Source organism: Stenella coeruleoalba, assembly GCF_951394435.1.
Source record: "Stenella coeruleoalba genome assembly, chromosome: 1".
Taxonomy (NCBI): Eukaryota; Metazoa; Chordata; class Mammalia; order Artiodactyla; family Delphinidae; genus Stenella; species Stenella coeruleoalba.
In genome coordinates, this window is record NC_137169.1 from 49723432 (window position 1) to 49746863 (window position 23432).

Sequence of the window (23432 nt, forward strand, 5' to 3'; positions counted from 1 at the left end):
TTGCCAATGACCTGCTAAGGAGGCAGAGCTGAAGATGGTTGGCTCTGGGCAAGTGAGAGGGGGAGAGTCACAGTGGCAAGGGAGGGTATGTGTGTATGATGTCTGTGTGTGTATGATGTCTGTGTGTGTATGTGTGTGTGTGAGTGAGAGAGAGAGAAAAGTGGGGGAGGGGGAGGATGCCGAGGCTGATGGGGAGGAGAAAGAGGAGAGGGCAGCAGGCAGAAGTGCTTGCACAGCTTCCCAGCGCGTTTCCTGCCTCTGTGTGGCAGCTTTGCAAGGCCTCTCTGGCTACTGTCAATTAGCTTTTTCCAGGCCAGTGTTTGCTTATCCCCAGCAATGATGGAGACACACACCCCTTCCTTACAGGATGGTGGAGGCAGCTTCCGCAGCTCAGCAACAAGCTGGTGTGGGAGTCAGGAGTTGGTGGTTCCTTCATGGGTCCAGGCTTGGATCCCAGCTCTGCCTATGACCTTGGGCTAATTTCTGAACATTTTTCCATTTTCAGTTTGCTAATCTGCAGGATAGAAATAGTAATACCTGCGTTGTAAGGTTGGTATATTTAAGGAGATATTGATGCTTAACTTAGTGCCTACCACAGAAGAAGCACTCAATAAAAAGTGTCCATTTTTATCATGGTAGCTGAAGACCCTTGTCAGAATTAAACGAGGTCTGTACTCCACATCTACAGTGGACATCTCCCACTGCCATGTTCTGCTGTTCAGAAGAGCACTGGCCTCGGAGTTGGGAGACCTGAGCTCTCCTGCTGGCTCTGCTGCTGAATTGCTGTGTGACTTTGGGTGAGAGCCTCTCCTCTCTGAGCTTCAGGTGCTCTCACCTATAAAATAAGGGGGTTGTACAGGTAGGATTCTAAGCCAGGGCCTAGAAAAAAGACTGTGCTATTTACTTGGGGCTGCTCTGGTGATGAAATGGAGGAGCAAGACCCAGAGGATAACCTCAACATAAATCCTTTGATTAAATGTGGATTTTTTTCCCCCCTGAATGCTCTTTAACATCCCCAAAGAGTCTGTAGTTTGGGTAAATCTCTCCTACACAATAGGGTTGCCTATAGCCCCCCATATGGGTCCTCTGGTCTCTTGTTCTACTTCTATTTCTTCCACTCAGAGACAGTTCATCAACCACAAGATTGTAGGATATCTTTCCAGCTTTCAAAATTCCTTTGAGCTTTCAGTGTTGGAGAAAGAAAAAAAAAAAGCAAAAGTGGAGTGCTAGAGTGAGCCCCATGGTGCTGGGTTGGAGTTGGAGACATCAGCATAAACGCTCATTTAATTTAATGAATATACACATGGAAAGAGATGCATGTACATGTAGGTTAGTAGACATACATATTTTCCTAGCTCTGTCTACTAAAAGGGCCCAGAAGCAATGATACTCCAAGAGCAACAAGCTCAACTTAAATGACCAGGGCTTGGTTTCTAAATACCATTCTTCAATAAAAGAAATCAGGATTCCTTGGAGAAACACAAGATGAGCCTAGAGTATCATCTACTAGCAAAAAAAAAAAAAAAATGTGTTCAAAACTAATCCAAAAAAGGATGGGGAATGTCAAAAGGACCCATGAACCAACCTGAAAAGAGCTCCCAGTGGCCAAGGCTAGAACAATTTGAAGAACAAAATAAAAATTGTATTAAATCGTACCCAAAGAATAAACTGTATTGTATTGAACACAAATAATAAAATAAATACCCATGAATCCATATTGATATAGATAACTGATTAATTGAATAAATAAGTTGGGGGGAAAGGATCAATCTTCTTTACAGACCATTTCCCATAATGAGTGTAAAAGAAATGAGGGAAATAGAAAATCACCATGAGAACAGCACAGTAATAATTGCCTCAGGTAAGATCCACTGAGGAAGGCTAAAATGAATGGATGAAACCTTAAGGAGAAACAAGATATTTTGCACAGCCTCAAACTATTTTCCCCTAAATATGTATTCATACTGTGGCGATTTTAACATATGTCCTAAATTCCGTGATACTCCTCTCTCCAGAGGTGGAACTTAATTCCCTGCCCTTGAGTGTGCATTAGACTTAGTGACTCACTCAATTCTAGCGACTAGAGTATAGGAGGAAAAAAAGAGCAGCTTTGCAGTAGAGAAACCTGGCAGACACCACCTTATATAAGTGTTCTAGGTTAGCATTACCAGGGATAAGTCATGTTGATATGGGGTACCCACTGACAGGACGTGATGAGGTGGCAAATCATTTATGTGTATTCTTCCTTCAGATCCATAACCTCAGTCTAATCCTGAGAGAAACACCAAACAAACTGAAAATCATTCCGTAAAATCTTATCTTTCTTGATCAGTATCAAGATCAAGGTTATGAAAGACAGAGAAACTGTCACAGGTTGGAGGAGACTAAGGAGCCTGGAATGGTAGATTGGATCCTGGAACAGAAATAAGGACATAGGAGGAAAAACTAGAGAAATCTGAATCACATCTATAGTCTAGTTAATACTAATGGACCAGTGTTAATTTCTTAGGGTTGACAAACGTACCTTGGTTATGTAAGATGTAACATCAGGGGAAGCTGGGTGAAGGGTACATGGGAATCTGTACCATCTTTGTAACTTTTCTGTAAATCTAAAATTGTTCCAAAAAGTAAAAACAAAAACACAAAACCGTTTAGAGTGTAAACTCTTCTAGGGGAAAGGTCATAATGTATATTTTTCTTTATCTTCTCAGAGTTCCTAGTAGCGTCAAATATTCTCAAGGAATTCTTGTAGAAAAGACTCTTTGGGAGGACAGAGTGTGTCCTAATCATAGCTGTATCCTCAGCATTAACTAGTGCTGGCATGTGTGAGATGAACGTGGCTCTGGGAGCCTGGAGAATGGGGTGCCAATTCAGGCTTCACAGTAAATGACTCTGTACACCTTAGCCAGCTCACTTCATCTGAGTCATATTTCTTTACCTAGGAAATGGGGATAAAAGTACTACTTGCCTTATAGGGTTATGAGGATTAAATGAGACAATGTATTGCGGGGAAAAGCTTTATAAATTGCAAAGCCCTGTGTAAATATTCATTGTTATATCGACACACAGATGCTGATCAATCAGAAGTTCCACCTGAAAGGATCGGTGTTTCCCTGGCTCTCCTCCTATGACACACCTATGCACAGAGTCAGGGCTGCAGCCTTCCCTTACAGTGCTCACCTAATCCAGCTACCTGTCCATACACATCCTGGATAAGTTAAGCACGTGAAAAGGTTCAGCCCTCTTTTCCTAACATGGAAACTACCATCTTCATTCTCTGCTCGCTTCTGTTCATGTGCTGGCAAAGAGAAATGAGGAAATCCTGGTTGTTCCACAGCATCTAAGCCTTCGTAAAACTATAAAACTCTACAAAGTCGTAATATGGTGAGTAATAAAAATAATAATGTCTACCATTTATGCTGGGGTTCTAAGGGTTATATGTGAACTAGTTTAATATTTCCAAGATTTTAGCCATTTTTCCTCCGTCTTACTTATTTCTGCCAGATATGAGTATCATTATCATCTCCAATCTGCTTTAACATGATTCAGTGTATATTCAGTGAGCGCTGTAAGTCTATGTTAGTTTATTTTATTCTATACCCTGGGATGTCTTGTTGCCCTAAGGAGGAAGACACACTCTGGGGGTATTTAGTCAGCATTTAGTCAGAGGTGTTTAATTAAGAGGTCACACTTCAGAGACAACATTTCAGTTATATTTCACTTCATTTAATGCCAAAAGTTTTGTTAATTAACATAACAGATGTTAGAAATAGGTTTTTGTTGATAAAATTAATGAGTTTAAAGATATGCAGTTGGCTAAAATATTATGGAAGCAGTGATCACTTTTGTATGAATAGTACACAGGAATCTAGTGGGCTCTTTACTTTTCACTCTTTGGAAGCGTGGATGAGGCTTGATTCTAAAACACTTTGAGTACAGCTACTGATGTAGAGCATTCTGATTGTCTGTCACTATGGAGGCCAAGAAAATGGGCTTCTCAGATCACTGACTGCATGAAGCCTAAGAGCCCTCACCTCTGGGCTCTGCAATCCATCACTGCATTAACACCTGAGCCATGCTCCCACCTACAGCTCCCAGCCCATGACGGCGCACACCAGGAATACTAAGATAGGCTGGTTGTGAGGAGATGATAGATGAGTACCATTGGCTCAGGACTCCCAACAACTTTGCCAAACTTCCCTTGGGACTGCCCTATCATCTAAGACACTTCCACCCAACTTTCCTTCCTTCATTTTCCCTCCTTCATTTAGGGTCAGACCAGCATCAGTGTCTAACACTTTCCTCCCAGGATCCCCCAGCTCCTTCCCTAGGAGCTTTTCTCTCACACATTTAAATTTACCTAATAAATCATCACACATTTAAAACTGAACAGCTACATGTAAAAGAATGAAATTAGGACACTCCCTAACACCATGCACAAAAATAAACTCAAAATGGATTAAAGACCTAAATGTAAGGCCAGACACTATAAAACTTTTAGAGGAAAACATAGGCAGAACACTCTATGACATAAATCACAGCAAGATCCTTTTTGACCCACCTCCCAGAGAAATGGAAATAAAAACAAAAATAAAAAAATGGGACCTAATGAAACTTAAAAGCTTTTGCACAGCAAAGGAAAACATAAACAAGACGAAAAGACAACCCACAGAATGAGAGAAAATATTTGCAAACAAAGCAAAGGACAAAGGATTAATTTCCAAAATATACAAGCAGCTCATGCAGCTCAATATCAAAAAAACAAACAACCCAATCCAAAAATGGGCAGAAGACCTAAATAGACATTTCTCTAAAGAAGATATACAGATTGCCAACAAACACATGAAACGATGCTCAACATCACTAATCATTAGAGAAATGCAAATCAAAACTACAATGAGGTGTCACATCACACCAGTCAGAATGGCCATCATCAAAAAATCTACAAACAATAAATGCTGGAGAGGGTGTAGAGAAAAGGGAACCCTTTGCATTGTTGGTGGGTATGTAAATTGATACAGCCACTATGGAGAACAGTATGGAGGTTCCTTAAAAATCTAAAAATAGAACTACTATATGATCCAGCAATCCCACTCCTTGGTATATATCCAGAAAAGGTGAAAACTCTAATTCTGATGAAACTAAGGGCAGGACAGGAATAAAGACGTAGATGTAGATAATGGACTTGAGGACATGGGGAGAGGGAAGGGTAAGCTGGGATGAAGTGAGAGAGTAGCATTAACATATATACACTACCAAATGTAAAATAGATAGCTAGTGGGAAGCAGCCACATAGCACAGGGAGATCAGCTCGGTGCTTTGTGACCACCTAGAGGGGTGGGATAGGGATGGTGGGAGGGAGACGCAAGAGGGAGGAGATATGGGGATACAGTTATATGTATAGCTGGTTCACTTGGTTATACAGCAGAAACTAACACATTGTAAAGCAATTATACTCCAATAAAGATGCTAAATATATAAATAAATAAATCCACTTTGTGTCCCCTTCTCAGAGGACCCAGAACAGCATAAGTGGCACTGAGAGTGCTCTGAAGAAACAGACAGTAAAGTTGGGAGTTGAGATGGGCTCATCCCCCACATGGCAGGAGAAGGGGACAGAGGCATGGTTGCTAGGTGAGGCACAGATGGTCCCTGGAATCAAGTGGTGGTCTCACTAAAAAGATTTCATCAGTGGTGACCCAAAAAAATGTCCTGGTGGAGGGGAATGCTGTGGCAGGTTCAATGATGTAAACATTTGAAAAACAAGGGAGCACAAGGCCTAAAAGACTAGGGAGTTGGCTGGTTACTCCTAAGTTGCATTAACACCCAAAAGAAGGATAATGAGAGAGTGGGAGTATTTAACAAGCAATTAGTGCCCAAGTATGAGAGTTATCAGGCCTCTACGGCAGCCTGCACAGAGGCCCTCATCACCTGTGACTGAAGGGCAACTCCAATCAAAGGGCATGCTGAAGCCTTAACTGTGAGAACTGAAGAGCTCCAGAGATGTTTGAATGCTTAGTCAAGGAAGATCTGTTACTTGAAGGACAGAGTCCTGGTGTGAAAACCTGGGACCCTGAAATACAGGACAGGGACATCTGGATGGGTCCCCCTGAAGATGTTGACTCTGCTGACTTCCAAGCCAATATCTAGGGTTAAATCTCCACATAACTCAGCTGGAGGTATGCTGGGCCTAGTAAGAGAGGAAAGAGACCACACACTTAAAAAGTTGCAACAGGAGCCAAGGGACTACCCCTGAGATTGGATTTTGAGGATGCTTGATCAAGGAAGCCAGAAAGCAAGACTGGATAAGCAAGAATTCATTGACTTGGGGGCACATTCTGGGGACATGGGACTTAATGTTCCAGGAAGGACACAAGGATAAGGCAAACTCACCCTAGGAATGAATGGCTGTTGAGAAACCTGGAAAAATGATGGTCAACTCTCAGGGAAGTGGAACTGCCAGAAGCATCCTGGCAAATGGTAGAGGAAGGAGTAGAGGGGCTGAGAGATGAGGCACGCTGGGATTACCACAATATATAAGGCCAGAAGCTCCACCTGAAGACACGCTATTCCCCAAGGCCAGCAGGAGTGCACTGGTGAGAGGAGCACAGCATTGCTAAGTTCAGAGGTGGCCTCCTCTGCAGGCCAGGGATAGTTGCCGAGAGGCCATCACAGAGGTGGACTCTGTGATAGCCCCAGGGGATGATGTCCCATCCACCCAAATAATGGAGGTCCGGTGGTGGTCCTTAACTACCAGAAGCCAGGACACCACAATTACTGCAATGACTAACAAGGTGAGAGAGGTAACCAAGGGAGATGGACCCACAGGGAGCTGAGGAGATGGTTAATAGCACATGATGTCCGAAGGGGAAAATAGATGAACAGTCAGCAAGGGTGATGCTTAATATCTATTACCAAGAAAAACAAGCATGGAGGGGCAGGAGGTTGAGGGCTGTCACCCTCATAAAAAGCCATGAGCCTTGTTCAGTTCCATACCTGAGCCAATTTTCAGATCCGGAACTCATTGGTGCAGAAGTGGCTGGGTCCCTCGGAGGAAACACCCTGTAGCACCATGACAAGCACATACTGTGATGCTCTCCCCAGTCCCTTCCTAAATGGACCTATGACAATTTACCTGGGTGACTATCCTGGGGAAAGGGGGAATATCAGGATTGGGGGGATTATTGGTTACAGGGTCTGAGTTAATATCAATATCCAGAGGTCTAAAGTGTCATCACAGTCCCCCTGTTAGAGTGGGGGCCTGTGGGCAGGGCCAGATTCTTGCACTGGCCATGTGACCAGTGTAGCCATATAAAGTCATACTCAGAAGGGCCTGCACACAGGGTTAATGCTCTACGATTGCTGCCTTGAAACTCTTAATAATTTAACTTTGAATTTGTTTCGTTAAATGAAGGCCAATGGGACTGTGGACCCCAGCACGACCCCCACTCACCACTGCCTCCTCAGGACAAGTCCTGTGCCACCTGCTTCCCTGCTTGCTTGCCCTCCGGGGCCCACCCAGCCTTCCCCTCCATGTCCTGCAATCACTGCTGTCCTCCAACCTGAGAAAGAACTGAGCGTGGGCAGAGGAAAGGTCAGCTCTCAGCATCACATAGCATCTCAGGGCAGGGCATGGAAGCAGCTGTCGCTGTCTTGGGCTGGACGTGCCATAGTATACCTGGTGGGTGACAGGCCAGAGGTGTGTCTTGACAGAGCCAGGCCTCTTGCTCACCCCTGATCTTGGTACCAACCGTGTCCTGGGGCAAAGGTTTAAAGATCCTTGGGGTTGCTTCTCTGCCATGAGCTGGGGTGGCAGGCCTTGAGAAGTTAAGACACCAATTCAACCTCCTCACACCCTGCCCCTTATCAGGACGTGGTGCGTCAATCCATGGCTGGCAAGAGGGAGAACCCTGCGCCATCAGGCTAGAGTGAGGCAGTGTGCGTCCTGCTTTCAAGAATGGCTTGGATCTCCATACCCGCAAAACCTGTATCGTCTGGCTCCATGTCTGGGGGGGATCCTTTTTCTCTCCTTCTAACCTTCCTGAGTCTGGCTTATATTTGCCTCTTGTGGCCATCTTGAAGCACCCTTAGGGATAAGCTATGAAATACAAATGAGTAATTTTGGTGATTCCCTGATATTTGCATTGAAAGCTGGCATGATGAATGGTAAAATTAATGCTAATCATTTCAAATTTTTATTTACTTACATTAAATAGCAAAGAAAAACACCAGGACAAATTGAGAGACAACACACAGAAGAAAGGAAAACCTTTATATGTACCACGAATGGCACTTTTTTTTCTGATCTTTGAACAGGGGGCCCTGCATTTTCATCTTCACTGGGTCTGCAAATTGTGTAGCCAGCCCTGCCTACAGGAGACGGGTAATAAATGAAATTCTGTCTAACGTCTGGCTCATAGTAAGCTCATAAGGAAGTTTTGGCAATTGGAGTAATCCCACATTAGCTCCTTGGATTTTGAGGTAAGGGCTATCATGGCGGGAAGAAGAAGAGAATGACTCTGAAACTGTTCCTCACCTCAGCCAAGATAGTAAATCAAAAGCAATCACGTCCTGGGAAGCGGAGGATTAGAATCCCCATTAAACATTGAAAAATTGTAGAAGTGGGGCTTCCCTGGTGGCGCAGTGGTTGAGAGTCCGCCTGCCGATGCCCCGGTCCGGGAAGATCCCACATGCCGCGGAGCGGCTGGGCCCGTGAGCCATGGCCACTGAGCCTGCGCATCCGGAGCCTGTGCTCCGCAATGGGAGAGGCCACAACAGTGAGAGGCCCGCGTACCGCAAAAAAAAAAAAAAAAAAAATTGTAGAAGTGGTGGTCCCGTATAATTCATCAGTCTAGACCCTGCAGAGAGCTGATAGATCCTGGAGACTGAATGCTACTGTAGACTTCATAAGTAGCAGCCCTGAGTGCAGCAGCTGTGCCAGATGTGGCATCCCTCCTAGAACTGACTAGTAAGACCTCAGGGATATGGTAGGCCACCATCAGTTTGGTGAATGCAATCTTTTTCATTTCAACTTAAAAAGAGAATCAGAAACAATTTGCATTCACATGGGACAGATAATAATATTCATTTTCTCAGGACTATGTTAATTCTCCTGGCCTCTGTTCTAATATAACCTGAGAGACAGGACACTGGTCCATTACATCAATCTTATCATGTTGGTTGGATACGATGTACAAGCAGTGGCTAGTGGGCTGGAGACCTTTAAGACATGTGTGCTCCAGAGAGAGGAGGAGATCAATCCTACAAAGATTCAGGGATCTGTCATTTCAGTGAAGTTTTTAGACATCTAGTGGTCCAGGGCATGTTTGGCATAGTCCCTCCAAAGTATAAGACAAATTGCTGCATTTTGCATCTACTACTACTACTCAGGAGTGGCAATGATATCTAACTGACCCTGCACCTAGGCATCTTTCCCTCAAGACCTGAAGTTTAGGGCTGAAGCATCTGACACTGGTGAGTTGCTCATGATCTAGTGTGGAACATTCTCATCAATAAGGTATCTATTTTAGGGACAGCTGGACCTGGGGTCTTTGTTCATAATAAGCAGCAGCATCTGGGCCCTGACCTTCATCCTGTTTAACCCAGAATGCTGACATGCATGCACCACAGTGTGGGAAAGATGCTGGGAAACCCTGTTCTAGTTGCCTGGGGTAGAGAAAGTAAAAATCTTTCTTTTTGGAGACAAAGCCATTCTCCTATTCCACTATGAAAAGAATTTTCTGACGTTAGGCAGCCAGAAAATGCCTGCTCAACTAAGACAGTTATTAAATCAATAGCTTTTATTTTTTAAGCACCTACTATGTGCTCAATGTTTGGTCTCTCTAAATAAACCAGGCCCCTCTGATTAATATGCACTAGGAATGGTTAAACCATCTCCTGAATAATTTGGACTATTGTGGGCATGATGTTTCTTCTTTCTGTCATTTCTGGTAATTTTCACTTTGTGGCTCCCGGTTTTTTTGTTTGTTTGGTTGGTTTTTGTTTGTTTGTTGTTTTTCTTGCTCCCATTTTTTTAAACCAAATTTAGATGGAGAATTTATTTGAATAATTCCCTGTGCAGATATATGACCTTCCTTCAGAATCCCCAGAAACTGCATGTGATTCTCCCACTGGAAAATGCTATAATATTCACAGTGAAGTTTCTCCTACCCTGTTACCTCCAACATCATATCATCTGACAGAACATATAGCCCCAGGGGCAATGCTGATTGAACCACAGCCCAGATCTCCTGAGAAGCTCTGTCCCATTTAAAATTGACACCCTCACAGCAAGATCCTTCTTGACCCACCTCCTAGAGTAATGGAAATAAAAACAAAAATAAACAAATGGGACCTAATGAAACTTCAAAGCTTTTGCACAGCAAAGAAAACCATAAACAAGACCAAAAGACAACCCTAAGAATGGGAGAAAATGTTTGCAAATGAAGCAACCGACAAAGGATTAATCTCCAAAATTTACAAGCAGCTCATGCAGCTCAATATCAAAAAAACAAACAACCCAATCCAAAAATGGGCAGAAGACCGAAATAAACACTTCTCCAAAGAAGATATACAGACTGCCAACAAACACGTGAAAGAATGCTCAACATCATTAATCATTAGAGAAATGCAAATCAAAACTACAATGAGATACCATCTCATGCCAGTCAGAATGGCCATCATCAAAAAATCTAGAAACAATAAATGCTGGAAAGGGTGTGGAGAAAAGGGAACACTCTTGCACTGCTGGCGAGAATGTGAATTGATACATCTGCTATGGAGAACAGTATGGAGGTTCCTTAAAAAACTACAAATAGAACTACCATATGACCCAGCAATCCCACTACTGGGCATATACCCTGAGAAAACCATAATTCAAAGAGTCATGTACCACAATGTTCATTGCAACTCTATTTACAATAGCCAGGACAGGAAGCAACCTAAGTGTCCATCGACAGATGAATGGATAAAGAAGATGTGGCACATATATACAATGGAATATTACTCAGCCATAAAAAGAAACAAAAGTGAGTTATTTGTAGTGAGGTGGATGGACCTAGAGTCTGTCACACAGAGTGAAGTAAGTCAGAAAGAGAAAAACAAATACCGTATGCTAACACATATATATGGAATCTAAAAAAAAAAAAACATGGTTATGAAGAACGTAGGGGCAGGACAGGAATAAAGATGCAGATGTAGAGAATGGACTTGAGGACACAGGAAGGGAGAAGGGTAAGCTGGGACTAAGTGAGAGAGTGTAATGGACATATATACACTACCAAATGTAAAATAGATAGCTAGCGGGAAGCAGCCGCATAGCACAGGGAGATCAGCTCAGTGCTTTGTGACCACCTAGAGGGGTGGGATAGGGAGGGTAGGAGGGAGACGCAAGAGGGAGGAGATATGGGGATATATGTATATGTATAGTTGATTCACTTTGTTATAAAGCAGAAACTAACACACCATTGTAAAGCAATTATACTCCAATAAAGATGTAAAAAAAAAAAATATATATATATATATATAATAAAATCGACAGCCTTCTGTGTCACCCAGTATACAAGCCAGAGCAGTATTCTTTTGTGTGGGATGTGTTGCCTCAAGAGCCCAAGGCAGCCTATCTGGTGCCACACTCTGGACATCCTTTGGGGAGATAGTGAGTTTCCAGCAGAGGCTGTCAGGATGATAGCCAATGTTCAGTGATGACAGCAGCAGCACCAATATCCTAAATAGATTGTTCTTATACTAGCATTGGGCCCTCCCTTATTTCCAAGTCTCATCCTTTTGCCTCCCATGAAAACCATGAGCTAGGCACAAGGTCACCTAGCACATACAGTGCCATTGTATGAATTTCTTTAAGGCATACCTCTCTTAAGAGATCATTAGAAAGAAGCAAACATCCCTCCGAGCTGAACATAGAAACTCTCCCTCATCCAGGTGCCTTCCTTACAGGACACAAGCTCCACAATTCTACTTGGTAGCATTAGCTATGCAAATATCATTCCAATATATTTCTTTTCTACCTAATTTAACATGAATTGGTTTCTCTTTGTGACAGACATTGCTATGTATTCACCAAACCTCACTTCCTTTTCCTCCTGGGCACACAGCCAACTAGACTACATTTCCCAGCATTCCTTGCCGTTCTGTGGTTCCACATGACTGACTTCTGGCCAACAGAGTATGGAAAGTAGTGATGTACTTCCAGGGCTAGCCCATAAAAATCTCTCACATCATCTACTATTCTCTCTTTTCCCAGCTGTTCCACTGAAGTCACCTAGAAGAGGGCAGAGCCACAAGATGGGAGGAGCCTGGGCTCTGATTCTTAAATGAGTATGAAGAGCAAATTCCCTCCCCTCTCCATATGCAAAGAAATGAACTTGTATAATGTTAAAGTACTGGTAGTTTATGTTTGCCTGTTAAAGAAGTTAATTTACCATGACAAATATACTATTTGCAAACAAGAATCCTGATTACTCTTGGTCTCCCTAGGTCACTAAATTTTAAGTTTTTTAAAAATGAGAACTAGAGTTTGAAATGTATCTTTTACTTATCTAATATATAGTCCAGGATATGCCCATAGGTAAATTAGAGCCAGAATGTTCTTTAGAAATATGTAGTTCAATTCTCCGTGTCCCAGTTTCCTTTCCACCAGCACACTTTTCACAAAAAAAAAGGAAAACCAAAGTTTGGAGAAAGCGAAATAGTAGGAACTAAATGAATACTCAACAGAATACAATTATGTATAACTGCTGATTCTTAGTCCAGTTTTCCATATTCACTTATTCAGGAAATAAATTTGGAAAAAAATGTTTCCTTTTGTCCTTCCATAGTTTCTCAATAAAAGGAACTGTTTTAGTCACCTATTGCTATGTAACAAGTTATCCCTAAACTTAGTCACTCAACACAGCACCCATTTATTATTGCAGTTCTGTGGGACTGGAATCTTTGTGTGGTTTAACTGGGTGCCTCTAGCTAAGGTCTCTCATAAAGTTGTAGTCAAATGGTCAGCTGAGGCTACAGTCTCAGTTGGGGGCTAGACTCGAGAGGAGGGGTATCTTCTTCTAAGCCCACTTGTGTTTGCAGGCCTTGGCCTCATATCATGGGGGGGTCTCTCTACAGGACTGCCTAGCCACATGGCAGCTAGCTTTCCCCAAAGTGAGCAATCCAGGAGAGAGTACCCAAGATGGAAGCCACAGTATTTTTTATAATCTAATCTTAGAAGTGGCATCCAATCAGTTCCATCATGAATAACAGGATGCAGGGGTCAGTGTGGACTATCTTAGAGGCCGTTTACCACAGGAACATTGTAGAATGTTTCAAGGAGACTTTATAAAGGACTACCAGAGTTCCTGAGCTCTTTCTTACTCTCCTATTCCTTCTCCAAACCTAGCCTAATACGTCAGTGAGCAAATTGGTTCAGGATAGAGTTGGGGGACAGAAAGCACACCAGCTATCTTAACAGAGAGAATTTAATGTAAAGAATTGTTTACTAGGCATTAAAGGACTAAAACAGAAAAAAAAAAAAAAGAGTAACAGGAGGTAAAGATTGCAGGAAGCAGCTACCACTTCCATCACTGGGAAAACGAAGGAAGATGTTGGAATTATTAAAATGTAGAAACTTGAATGAGGGACCCTGAGGACTGAAACACAAGAGGGTGATGCTCAGCCGGTGCTGAGGTCCCTGAGCTTGGAGGAGGAGCTGTATGGTGCTGCAGCCCAGACCTGGGGGTGCCAGCGGCTAGTGCCGGTATGCCTGGGAGGATGCAGGGAGCCTGGTTCTCCAAGAATTGGAAAACCACCACCTGGATTCAACTGGAAGGTATTACTGCTGCCAGAGTGAAGAAGCAAGGCTGGGGTGACACTGACAGGAACAGGAAGCAAACAGGAAGGAGCAAGTCCTTTCTTCCTCTGCCAGGCTTACAGTCTCTCTCTAGCACCCCATATTGGCAGAGCCTAAAAGGGAGCTGTTGGTAAAGGAGGCATTCGGTTGACAGAGTCCCAGCCCGGTGTCTCAAAATGGAGAACGGAATTGGGGGGTGGGGGAACGAGGGGTTGTAACCCAGAGACAGTATCTTCGTAACTTACACACAGAGCCATCCCCAGCACTGGTGACAGTGATTCGGTATCTTTATTCTTTAATTTCTTTAAATGCTCCGTTATAATAAGTACTGACATTTGCAAATCTCACTGTAGCTTTTTTTTAAATCAAGCCTATTATCTCATTTAATCTTTTGAGAATGATAGGAATCATTCTTTCCCTGTTGAAGATAATGGTGCCCAGAAAAGCCAAACACCTGATTAATGATATAAAACATATAAATGGTAGACTTGGGTCTCTCGGATCTCATGACTAGGGTCTTTCACTACACCATACTGTCTTCTCAAAATCTGGCCACAAAGTAAAAGCACTAGTGACCCTATCTTTATTAGAGAATCCTCAATTAAACAAAAAGTAATTCAGGTAAGCATATTTAGTAAATATCATTTTAATTCTCCTTGAGTGAGTTAAATTTCATCCATTCATTCAACAAATATTTGATGAGTATACTCTGTGCTGTAGAGGAAGATAAAACCTTAAACAGAATAGGCTATCTGTCCTCAAGGATCTCCAGTATAATGTGGGAGATAAAAGTTACCGTGAGTAAGAAGTGTTATTCTAAGGGTGATATAAGATGCCAGCAGAGAGGACAGCCACCCTTCTCTACTAGGGGAAGGGAAAGGAGGGAGGGAAGTCAGTGAAGGCTGTGGGGAGGGGATACAGGGCCAGAGCTGTGTTCCAGGAAGAGGGCACAGCCTAGAAAAGTCCAGAGGCTAAAAGGAGCAGGGTTCATTTAAGGAAACTGCTTTTGTAAGTGCATCAAGCCTCCCTCCTGGAGAATGGGCAAAGAGGAAGGCACTGGAGGATAAGAGGAGAGGTACCCAGCTATCTTGACTATTTTGAATGTAGTCCTGAGGGCACTCGGGGAATCTTTGTCTCAGGAGTCTGCTCTTAAGACAACAGCAAAGCCAGAGTTTGCCTCTAGCCGGGCTCATTTGCGTGCTTGAGGTGGCAGAAGGTAAAACCTTCCCCTCTCGTGGGTGCCCTAGACGAGGAGGATCCTGCTCTAGGTAGCCAGGACCAATTGGTCCTAAGTCCATTGCCGAAGAAATTCTCATCTTTCTTGGTTCCATTAGATCACTCTTTGATGTCACGGGGCATTTTTCAGGGAAAACGTCTGCCAAACTTTCCTCCTGATATCTGGGCAATGTCCCCACAGAGAAATTAAGGAGGAGAAAGCCCCTATTTGGAAAGCCCCAGGTGACCAAATTTCCAGCACTCTGTGTTTTCATTCTCTCTCCCTTAGCTCTGCGAAGATCCCTTTCTGAAGCCACCATAGACTCTAACTCTCCATCTGAGAATACAACACAAAGAAATCCACTCCTCCATGTAATAAGCCCAAACTCACTACCTCGTCCTCTAGCACACTGAGGGGCCGCAATGATGTTGAGCTGAAGGAGAAACTTCAAGTCCTTTCAAAAAAAGGTCCTGTCCATAATCAGGACAGCTGAGCCTGACTTTTGGCGGGTGGTCATATTCTTAAATACTTTAATGACACCATTAACAATGGTTGTCTCTTGGGGGTCGATTACCAGGGTACTTCCACACTCTATGTTTTGATGTTTCTATATTGTTTGAATTTTTTTAACCATCTGTATCATATATGTAATTTAACAAATGTGTATGTAAGAATATACTTAAACCCCTCGGAAACGTTATTCTTGTCACGAAAAAGAGTGTGATGTTTTCAGAGCACAGGAGCTGGAGGGAACTTTTGAAACAGATTCTTACTCCAACTGTGGTCCCTGGTCTAGCAGCATCAGCTTCACTTGAGCTTTTTAGAAATGCAGAATCTCAGATTAACCCTGGGCCTGCTGAATCGAACTCTGCATTTGAACAGATTCCTAGGTGATTCCTGTGCACATTAACTAACATTTGATCTAGTGTAGCCAGCTTTCAGGACTTTGATCACTGAGGCAACAGGAGGGGTAACAGGAATTATTTGTTAAAGTTCACACAGCTCCTCAGTACCAGAACTAGGGCTTTAGCTCTTATCTTTATTTTTTTATTTTTTATTTTTTTTGCGGTACGCGGGCCTCTCACTGTTGTGGCCTCTCCCGTTGCGGAGCACAGGCTCCGGACGCGCAGGCTCAGCGGCCATGGCTCACGGGCCCGGCCGCTCCACGGCGTGTGGGATCTTCCCGGACCGGGGCAGGAACCCGTGTCCCCTACAGGCAGACTCTCAACCACTACGCCACCAGGGAAGCCCTAGCTCCTATCTTTAAACTCCTAGACCAGCACTATTTTCATGCCTTTGGGTTGCCTCTCCAGCTTGTGGTCTTCCTAGAACCTCAGCTTATTTTTCTGTACTTTATAAGTGAATGCATTCTAGGTCTCAGGGCAACATGGAAGGTGAATATCAAATCTCTTAATACAGCTCAATACTTCTGGGTAAGATAAAGCACTGCCGTCTAGCAATTAGGTCCACCAGACCTGGACTGGGCCCCAAATCATGTTCTAATAGTGTTTGAAAGAAAGCCCAAGGTGGATTTAAGAACATAACAGTAGGAAAACAAGCAGGGCCAGTGACATCAGAGCATCTCTGGAAACTCAGGGGCAGGGGAAATATCCAGGAATCCCTTGGTTATTGGTTCTCATTTATACAGGTGATGGAATGAGTCAAGTGCTGCCTGCTGTGTTACAAAGAAGGGAATCACCTCTGAGTATTCAGTGCTTATATGGATATTAACCAGCCAAGCTGTTCAGAATTTGAATTCAGCTCCCTGTACACACTTATCCAGAGGAAATCATCACAGGCTGTTGGCATGTCTAGAGGAAGAAAGCCTGGGTCTACAGTGCTGGCTGCCCCTACGGATGTGAAGTCATCCTCAGACAGGGGTATATCTGTTTTGTTTTATTTTTAAACTTCTTTATTGGAGTATAATTGCTTTACAATGTTGTGTTGCTTTCTGCTGTATAACAAAGTGAATCAGCTATATGTATACATGTATCCTCATATCTCCTCCCTTTTGTGTCTCCCTCCCACCCTCCCTATCCCACCCCTCTAGGTGGTCACAAAGCACGGAGCTGATCTCCCTGTGCTATGCGGCTGCTTCCCACTAGCTATCTATTTTATATTTGGTAGTATATATAAGTAAATGCCACTCTCTAACTTTGTCCCAGCCTCCCCTTCCCCCTCCTCGTGGCCTCACGTCCATTCTCTATGTCTGCGTCTTTATCCCTGTCCTGCCTAGACTGGGGTCTATCTGACTCAAGAAGTCTGAGTCCAGCTCCAACCAGCAGAGGGACCAGATCACAGGAAGGCCTCCCCAGTGCCATATGTCTGGAGCCAAGGAGTCCTTGCCTGAGACCTTGGGCGATACCTTGGGAGGCCAAAGGTACAGGCTGAGCCAAAAATACACAAGAAAGGCGGAGTCCCAAACATCAGAAGTACTGTCCAGAAATGAGCTCCAGTGCAGGAAATGAGCACAAGGGAGAAGCCACTAGGCAAGAAGAATGGTGTGGTTAGTAACTAAGAGGTGAGCGATGCAGGAAGGGTCAGTTCTGCCTCCAGTAATCTCTAGTTGTGTGATCCTGGGTGAGCGCTTTCTTCTTTCAAAGGTATCGTATATCAAATTAAGTAATATTATTGCAAGTTAATACATATCTTGTTCAAATTAAAGCACTGACTTCTACTGATATAAGGAGTTGAATACAAAGTTACTCCCTGCTATGGTCTGAATGAGTCCCCCCACAGCCCAAACTCATTTGTTGAAATCCTAATGTCCAACGTGATGGTATTAAGAAATTGGGCTTTGGGGGAGGCTTAGGTCATGAGGGTGGACTCCTTATGAGTGGGATTAATGCCCTCATAAAAGAGAACCCACAGAGCTCCCTCTCCCCTTCAATCACATGAGGACACAAAGAGAAGTTTGCCACCTGATAGATGGTCCTCCTGTGACCATGCTTGTACTCTGGTCTCAGACTTCCAGCCTCCAGAACTGTGGGAATAAATTTCTGTTGTTTACAAGCTACCTAGTCTGTGTTATTTTGTTATAGAAACCCAAACAGACGAAGACACCCCCTCTTTTGTGAGAGATCGTTTATTGGGGGGAGGGATGGGGCAGAAGGAACAAACATTGCCTTATATTCAGGTGAACCTGCAGGTGAACTTACTCAGGGTTTTAGTTAGTGAGTGGTCAAATGGGATTTAACACGGTCTCATCCCAGAGTCTAAGTTCTCAGCCAGAAAGCTGTGGCAACATTTCCTTCAGGACAAGGCTCCAGCGTCACCTGCCCAAGCCCTCCCTGAGCAGTGTCCCCTCTTCTTTCCACATAAGACCTGGTTAAGCAGCTCTGCTCTGCCATCACTTGGGACTCCAGGCTTTCCTCATAGAACTTTGCACACTGTGCTGTAAATTGGACAGAAAAACTCTTTGAGGGTAAGGGCTGTGTCATACTCAACTATGACCATGGCATTTAATAAATGCACAGTAGAGAAAATTTGTTGAATGACTCTCAGGATATGATAAATCTACTTTGCCAGATAGGGTACATTAGCACTCTGTATCCATTTCATCCTCCTTCTAGTAGATATTGCTATAATGTGGGAGCTAGAAAGGTAACACGTACATGTCCTAGACTCCCTTGCAGCTGAGCTCTGAATGTGATTTAGGTTTGGCCAATCAGATCCATGAACATGAATTCTGGAAAGCAGAAGTGAGGGGACCAGCTTCTGCTGCCTCTGCTGCTTCTGGGGCAAGCTTAGCTGTGAGGATGTTTGGTTTTTTGGTAGCATCCTTGGTGGAGGGCCCAGAGCTGGGTTGTTTATTTTGTGGGGGTCGAGAGACAGGGCACCAGGGTTTCATTCTGTTGGCGGGGACTGTAGCAGGCATAACGTGGCTCTTCCTGGTCCTAGTAGCTCTGGAGTAGTTTTGGAACCAAAGCTTCCATTCCATAGAACGTCCAAGAAGAGATAGATCTCTGCCTTGCCCAGGACTTTGGGCTCATTTCTAAAAGCTCAATCTAAATTCTATTTATTCAGTCCTTCCAATACCTCCACAAGCCATTTAATACTAGATGTTTCTAGTTAGGCCATTGCTTCTGCCACTTCACTAGGACAAATACAGTCACTTCAACAAGGTAAAAGGCAGTCCAGTGAACTATGGTGGCTCTGCCTCTCAGGGTCATTCAAGGACTCAGTTTTCTTTTCTCTTGGTGCCCAGTCACTCCCTAGAGTGCTGCTCTCATCCCATGGTTGTAGTTTTTCACCACAGCCATGCCCCATGTTCCAGTATGTGGGAAGTAGGCAAGAAGAAATGGAGGGGAAGCAGCTTCCTTTTAATGAAATGAATTAAAAGTTCACACATCCCTTCCACACAGATTCCATTGGCCATAACTTAACCAGACGACCACCCCTCACTGCAAGGGGACTGGCAGTAAGATGGATTAGAGGGAGCTAAGAGTGAAAACAGGGAAACCAGTTAGTTTTTACAGTAGTCCAGGTCTTTGGATGCTAAATTTCAGATACTTTTCACTACACCACAATATGTACTTTGAGGTACTGGGGCTAGGAGTTTGCAAACCACATTTTAGGCTTGGCTAGCTAGTGACCTATTAAACTCTGCCAATAGGTGAAAGAGGGAGCCTGCACAGCTGGAGGGGTGAGAGGGGACTTCTCCTTCCTGTTTACTTTCTATCTCCTTGGCGTTCCTGTCTGTGTTACTGAGCGATGCTTCTTTACCCTGGCTGCAGTAGTTCTTGTTAGGAGCAACAGTTAAATCCACATTGCAGCAACATTCATAGAACCAGCCTCACTGTGCCCCCTCAGTGATACCAGCCAACCCAAGCCCCTTCCTCAGAGATCTGGGTCCCCAGCCAATGGGACCCCTCCTTCAAGCTCAGAAACGCCATCATAAGCCAGGTATGACCCCTTCTCACAATCTAAGTTTCAGCTTCATAAGCTCTCACCCTTGTGTTTCTAAGTTTTAACCTCTTACCCCAACATAATAAAGGCCATTTATGAAAAACTCACAACTAACATCCTAATCAATGGGGAAAAACTGAAAAATTTCCTTTAAGATCTGGAACAAGGCAAAGACGTCCACTCTCACCATTGCTATTCGACAGAGTACTGGAAGTCCTAGCCAGAACAATCAGGCAAGAAAAAGAAATAAAAGGCATCCAATCAGAAGAGAAGCAGTAAACTTATCTCTGTTTGCAAATGACATGATCATACACATAGAAAACCCTAACAATTCTACACACAAACACCCCCCCCCCACACACACACGCATACACACACATACACACAAGCAATCTTGAGCAAGAAGAACAAAGCTGGATGCATCATACTTCCTGACTTCAAATTATATTTCAAAACTGTAGCAATCAAAACAGTATGGTGCTGGCATAAAAATAGACATATAGACCAATGAAACAGAATAGAGAACCCAGAAACAAACTCATGCATTTACAGTCAACTGATCTTCAACAAGGGTGCCAAGATCTTCAACAATGGGGAAAGGATAGACTCTTCAACAAATGGTGCTGGGAAAACTGGATATCCACATGCAAAAGAAAGAAACTGGCCCTCAATTTCTCACCATACACAGAAATCAACACAAAATGGATTAAAGTCTTAAACATAAAACTTGAAACCTTAAAGTTCCTAGAAAAAAAAACAAGGAAAGACCTTATTGACATTGATATTAGCAAAATTTTTAAAAATAATGATGCCAAAATCACAGGCAACAAGCAAAAATAGAGAAGTGGGACTGCATCAAATGAAACAGAAACAATCGACACACAAAATGAAAAGACAACCTATGGAATGTGAAAAAATATTTGCAAATCACACATCCAATAAAGCATTAATATCCAAAATACGTAAGGACCTCCTACAACTCATTGCCAAAAATACAAATAACCTGATTTAAAAATGGGCAAAGGACCTAAATACGCTTCTTAGAAGAAATTCAAATGGCCAACAGGTATGTGAAAAGGTGCTCAACATTTCTAATTATCAGGAAACTGCACATCCAAACCTCAATGGGATATCACCTCACACCTGTTAGAATAGCTGTTGTAAAAGAGACAAAAGATAACAAGTGTTGGGAAAGATGTGAAGAAAAAGGAACTCTTGTGTCTGTTGGTGAGTGTGGTAATTGGTGCAGCCATTGTGGAAAACATATGGAGATTTCTCAAAAAAATTAAAAATAGAACTACCATATGATCCAGCAATCCCACTTCTGGGTATATACCCAGAGGAATCAAAAACTGTATCATAAACAGATATCTGCATTTCCATGTTCATTGCAGCATGATTCACAGCAGTCAAGCATAGAAACAAACTAAATGTCCTTCCATAGATGAATGGATAAAGAAAATAAAACGTGTGTGTGTGTGTGTGTGTGTGTGTGTGTGTGTGTGTGTATACACACACTGGAATATTACTCAGCCTTAAAGAAGGAAATCTTGCCATTTGCAACAACATGACTGGAGCTGAAGGGCATTATGCTAAGCAAAATATGCTAAGCGAAATAAGCAAGACACGGAAAGAGAAACTGCATGATCTTATATGTAGAATCTAAAACAGTCACACTCGTAGAAACAGAGAGTAGGTCAGTGGTTGCCAGGAGCTGGGGGAGGAGGAAATGGGATGATGCTGGTCAAAAGGTACAAAGTTTTAGTTATCTAAGATGAGTATGTTCTGGAGATCTAATGTACACATAGTGATGATAGTTAATAGCACTGTGGTGTATACTCAAAATTTGCTAAGAGGATAAATCTTAAATTAAATCTGCTTAACGTACACACACACACACAAATGGTAACTATGTAGAAATAATCAATGTTAACTGTTTTGTGGTGATCACTCCACAATATATACATATGTCAAAATATCAAGTTGTACATCTTAAATATATACACTTTTTATATGACACTGATGTCTCAATAAAGCTGTTAAAATTTTTAAGCTTTGCCATTAGGAAAATAGCAGACCTGCATACTAGCAATGTGACCACGGGTATGACCCTTAACCTCTGTGAATCCTAATTTCTGCATCTGTAAAAGGTATAGTAAACCTCTATTGAAGATGGTCATTGTGGGGGACAGCACATGCTGGGCACGTCATAGGTATACAATTCATGGCAGCTATTATCATTAAAATATCTCACGTGGAGAGCATTTGATTTTAGACTATTAATTTAACAAATATTTTTAAAACATGCTCTGTAAATGTTAGTTTTCTTTCTCTTTTTTTCTTGCCAACCTTCAGGTGCCTCTGATTCATGACTTCTCTCATTCATGTTCCTCAGAGTTACTTCCCTACACATTCAACTTGTCCTCACTTCCTTTTTCTCCCTCCAAATCCTTGACCTTGACAGCATCAGGAAGAAAGCACTCAGCACAGTACCTGACATTTGTACACGCTCAATAATCTTTTTTGTCTGTCTGACCTCCTCTGCTTGCTAACCACTCACTCCTGGCTTTTCCTGGTTCTTACATCCTCCAAATACATTTGCTTCCCAGTCCCTCATGACTGGGACCAAACATCCAGACAAAAAGACAGAGGAAGAAAGTGAAAAGAAGACACTTTTCACCCACCCCATGGCCTCCTTCTATTTTCAAGGCCAGTGACACGTTGACAACCAGCTTCCCTTGAACCTTGGCCAGCTGGAGCCCTATCAGCCACACTGGGGTGGCAGCTAACACCCATTAGCAGTTGATTAAGGAGTAATTAGTGAGCCCAGTCAGGGTCATTAGCATTTCTAAGTTCCCATTTGTAAATCATAACTGGCTTGAGTGGGGTGCAGAGGCAGCTGGTGTGGGGAGATCCAGTCTGGAAATTCAGCCGCAGCTCCCACTATAGTACATATTAGAAATTCTTGGGAACCTCCATAGGCCAGATATTTCCTGTCTGCCTGCCTGCCCACCCACTACCCCACTATCACTACATGTACACACCATCCACAGGGGTAATAGTCACCAAGACCCCTGGACCTCTCCTACAGCACAGAAGTTCAAATGTCTCCCCTCCTAGTAAGAAAGGGCTTGGCCATATTGAACAGAGATTTGGAGTTAGACAGACTTGTGTTGGAAACCCAGCTCCTGCACTTACTAGTTTGGTGACCTTGAGCCAGTCATTTAACCTCTGTATCAGTTTCATTTTTGAAAAACACTCTTTTCTTTATGAAAGAGTTTTTATTACTTTTCTAGCAAATCAAAACAGTATTTGATGGTAAAAAGATCAGTGTTTGCCAGGGTTCAGGGGGAAGGAGGGAGAGGTGAATGGGTGGAGCACAGGGGAATTTTAGGGCAGTGAAACTATTCTGTGTGATATTGTAACAGCCAATACATAGCATTATGTATTTGTCAAAACCCACAT